Raw genomic sequence first — 4710 nt, 5'->3', positions numbered from 1 at the left:
TTTTTTCTAGGGATGCACCGATACTATTATCGGTGCCAATACCGAGTATTTGGGCGAGTACTCGTACTAGCCCAAATGCTCCGATATCTTTCCGATACTGGAAGTTCCGGTCAGAGGGAGATTTCCCACGACCAGCAGTGCCGCGAGGGAACATGGAGTCGGGAAGCTGGCTCCATGCTTTTTGGCCGGCTCGATGCTGATTGGCCGGGAAGCCGGCTTCCCAGCCAGTGTCGAGCCGGGCGCCCTCATTCAGAAATCCTGTGTATGCGCAGTAGCAGGCTGAGGGCTGATCATGTCGGCAGATCCAGGAGAGCGGTGTCTGCCCAGCTGGCAGAGGGACTGCTACGGTAATGACTGCTGCTAAGGATCTATGTGAGGGGAATGAGTTGTCTGCAGGGTGGTGGTCGTGTCTCCATATTGTCTTGTATTGGCTTCCCAGCCAATCAGCATCCATCCGGCCAAACACAATCGATTCGGCTTCTCGGGCAATCAAGAAGCCTTGCGGTGGGTAATGGCACGCCGCCTGGCTTCCTGATTGCTCGGGAAGCCGGCTCAATGCTACCGGAAGTACCGGTATCGGTACTCTGTGTCTGTGAGTACCCAAAATATAAATATCAGTACTTGTACTCGACGCCAAAAAACCTGTATCGGCGTATCCTTAGTTTTTTCCCACCGCCACCCTAATCAAATACCTAGTTTGCCTTGCAGTAGATAGGCCTCTGCATCTATACACTGTGTATAGACGTGAGGACGTCAAGGAAGAATCCAATGCTGCTGCTGTGGAGGAGAGAGGATGAAGGGGTCGCTGTGACAGCTGGCCAGCTCAGAGCTTCGGGTGACTACATCTTTGTTATTTTTTTGCCCTAGACACAAACTAGCACTTAACCCTTGCAGTGCCAGGGTAGCCCCACTGCAAGGGTTAACGTTTTTGTGGAGTTTTTCTTCAACGACAAATGATTACCAGAGCACTATAGTTTAACAAGACACCACAGCAGACAGAACTCGCTTTGCAGCTCCCTTTGTCTAAATGAAACCTCATTCTGAGCTGTCTGATAAGGGGGAGTCGCTGCTGTTTCGACTCAATGAGTTCAGTCAACGGGCATCTTTCAGCAAAGTTGGGAGAGATACAATGCTTCACAAGGGGAAAAAAAAGTAGAGTTGCACCTGCTGTTTTGATAGAAGACAACATAATATTTGCAGACAATATTACAAAAAATATTGCCAAAATATTATTGAACTCATGACCATAAGATGAACAAAACTCCCACACATTCACTGGAAGCAACAGGAACCGTCTGTGAACGCTGCTCCTAGGCAACTGCTGAACAGGCTATATAAACCTATGCACCGGAATACACCAAAGCCGCACAAGTGGTCGTGAGGAACTGGTTGACACAATGACTAAAGCCCATCCTGAGAGGCTTACCGAATCCTTGAACTTTACATTGGAGAGAAGACGGCACAGCCTGTTCCGTCTCTACCCTTGTTTACCAACACTGAACAATGGGGAGAGAGGCCTTTGTAGAACACGGACAGCCTAGCGGTAATACAACCCCGGCTGTCAAATCCATGAACCCTACCCGGCTGATTTATTAAGGCAGCACTAGGAACAAAGACGAAGTGCGTGTGTGAAAACAGGCGGCCCGCGGCTGGGCGCATCTGAACTTGAGTGATGCCGAGATGTTGAGCTCTGATGCATGTTCTAATTTTTTCTAAAAAAAAAAAAAAAAAAAAAAAAAAAAAAAAAAAAAAAAAAAGAAACCTTTCTCTTCCAGTGGCAATGTACTAAAGGCCAATTCCATATCACAAAGCCCCCCTCCCAGTCATCCTCACCACCCTCCAGAGCACCCCGCATTTATTTTTTACTTCAATATACATTCCCTTTTTTTGTAGAGATCTTCTGTCTGGTCACATCACAGACAATCGTCTGCCCTCCAGAGGTTGTTGGGTCCTGAATGTAGCAGAGGATGGCGCTCGTAGATTGACATAACCGCAGCTTGTCTACAGCATTCTGACTTGATGACCCACCACTAAGGCTGGCCATACACTGCGATATTCTTTTAGTTTAACCTGCAGGCTGAACGAAAAAAAAAAATAGAGCAGATTCCTCCATCAACACTACAAGTGTGCCGATCGAGGAATCCCTACTGTTTGCATTGTATTCCGACAGCGGCCAATACCCAACTAGATCGAGGAATCCCTACTGTTTGCATTGTATTCCGACAGCGGCCAATACCCTACCAGAGCCGGCAGCTCATTGGCTGCCGGCTTTGGTTGGTGGCAGATTTTCCAGCCGGCTCCTTCGATCAGCTGATCAAGGAAAGCTGGGTCGAAAAGGGTGCAGACAGCAGCACACGCTGTGCGAATTCCGTCCGGTTCTTTAGGAAAATTTGCAAAGTGTATGGGCACCCTTAAACATATACATTTATTTACATCTTTTTTTTTTGCATCAAATGTTTCTTTTACAAATAAATATTTATTACAGGGAGCTTCCATGGTAGCTTGTTGAGCATGCGAGACTATAAAAAAAAAAGCATGCTCACTTCAATCTCTACATGGTTTTCTACGTTGCAGCACAGCAGAGCAACGCCTGTAGGGCTGCAACAACTAATCGACATAATCGATTATAATCAATTATTGAAAAAGTTGTCAACTTTTTCAATAATCGATTAATCGGGTTCCGATTGGTTGGCCCTGTTCACGGCTCCACACACGCTGCGTGCCACACCACCTCACGCTCGCCGCTGCCAGACCCGCCCGGCCGCATCCACAAGCAGCACCTCTTCCTCCGCCTCATACTCACCGCCCGCCCACATCCACGCTCGGCACAGGGACGCTGGTAGAAGACATAAGGAGGAGCAGGTGTGGGGGGATGACAGCCGCCGATAGACAGGCCCGATCTCAGAAACAAATTGCTGGAAGACTGCTCAGATAAACCTGCACTTTCCCACACATGGCGCTCTATAATGTATTGCTGGGATTTGTATTCCTCTATAGCTGATGGTACATTGTGCTGTACTGTATATTATACAGAGCAGTATACCATCAGCTATAGAGGAATACAAATCCCAGCAATACATTATACACTGTATGTATAATGTATTGCTGGGATTTGTTGTACTCCTCTATAGCTGGTGATATTCTGCATTGCGCTGTATAGAGGACTACAAGTCCCAGCAATAATACATTATACAGCGCAATGCAGAATACCACCAGCTGTAATGTACTATTGCTGGGATTTGTTGTATTCCTCTATAGCTGGTGGTATTCTGCATTGCGCTGTATAATGTATTATTGCTGGGATTTGTAGTCCTCTATAGCCGGTGCCATTCTGCATTCATTGCTGTATAATTTTACACTTTCCATTTCACTATATTGCACACCACACTATTTTTTTTCATCGCTCCAAGCTTGCTCCTGTGATGGACTACAATCTCAAAACAAACTAGTAGTCCCATCACTGGAGCCATTTTTTAAAATTAATTTTTTATCCGATTAATCGAACTTAATCGGCTAATCGATTTTCAAAATAATCGTTAGCTGCAGCTCTAAACGCCTGTATTACGAAGACAAAAGAGAGCGGTGAACCGAACGCTCCGGATAATGCAGTGAAAGTGTTAACGCAGATGAAGGAATGCTGCCCTGTCATTGAAGACGTTTGGCTGTCTCTGCTGCTTCTGGCATTGCAAAATAAAAACAGGCAGCTAGAGCAAATATTGACTGAATGGTCTACAAGTCGATTTTCCAAAGTAAGCAGACGTGTGGGCGTAGTTATTGTGACAGCGCACATTACGGTAAAAAAAAAAGGCAGGGCAAGTGGACAGAGCCAGGCTTAGCTCACAATCTATATTAAACGTTCACATACCGCTGTGTTCATTACTGCAAAGATTGTAAATCTCAGTACGCAGATCTTAGCTATTCCCGATGGGAAGGTTTCTTGTTCCTCTTAAAGTAAACCTGCATGCTGAATATTTTTACTTAAAGTGATCCAGTTTCCTTGGCCATCCAGTAGAATGAATCTAAATTTTCTTGCATTTGTCAATACAACCGAGTTGAAAAACAGATACACTTTAAAAACCGCATAATGCCCATTACATAGGCCTGACTCTGGAAATCTATAGTTCCTGCTGCCTTGTCTTCTGCGGAGCACACACATACCGGGAGGGTGCAGGACGATGCAAAACGCAAATAAATGAAAATGTCTCTACCTTCTCCCAGCATGCACATTTATTCTGCAGATGTAGAGGAATGGAATCATGAGCACTGAAGACGACTGTAAGGTCTATTTTAGCAATGTTCTAGACCAGTGTTTCTCAACCTTTTTTCAGTCATAGCACCCTTTAAAAGTATGTAAAATCTTGAGACACCCGAGTGAAATCATACATTTTAAGGGGACCCCATGCAAAAACACAAAAAATGGGTTACCCCCTTCACATCGAAGTGCTCCTTCATATCAGAGTCAGCCTTTGCATCAGTAGCCCCCGTTCACATAAGGAGCCCCTCTTATTTTAGAGTCCCCTATTTCACATCAGAGTTCCCCCTTTACATCAGGAGCCCCTCTTTCAAATCAGAACCCCCCTCTCCTTCACACACATCACAGTTCCCCCTTACATCAGGACGTCCACTTTCACATCAGATTAGAGCCCCCCCCACACAGAGCTCCCCCTTTACATCAGGAGCCCCCCCCCCAGAGCTCCCCCTTACATCAGG

At 45.9% G+C, this 4710-nt stretch overlaps 1 protein-coding gene across 2 annotated transcripts in view; it reads right to left on the bottom strand.

Annotated features, from left to right (window-relative positions):
- CDC42BPB (CDC42 binding protein kinase beta) overlaps positions 1–4710 on the bottom strand; it is a 105862-nt gene that overhangs the window by 57042 nt on the left and 44110 nt on the right. The gene's annotated exons all lie outside the window — the stretch shown is intronic.

The sequence above is a fragment of the Nanorana parkeri genome, unplaced genomic scaffold, assembly GCF_000935625.1.
Source record: "Nanorana parkeri isolate BGI_ZX_2015 unplaced genomic scaffold, ASM93562v1 scaffold499, whole genome shotgun sequence".
Taxonomy (NCBI): Eukaryota; Metazoa; Chordata; class Amphibia; order Anura; family Dicroglossidae; genus Nanorana; species Nanorana parkeri.
The sequence above is the reverse complement of the archived record's forward strand: the minus strand, read 5'-3'. Positions and strand labels throughout refer to the sequence as shown.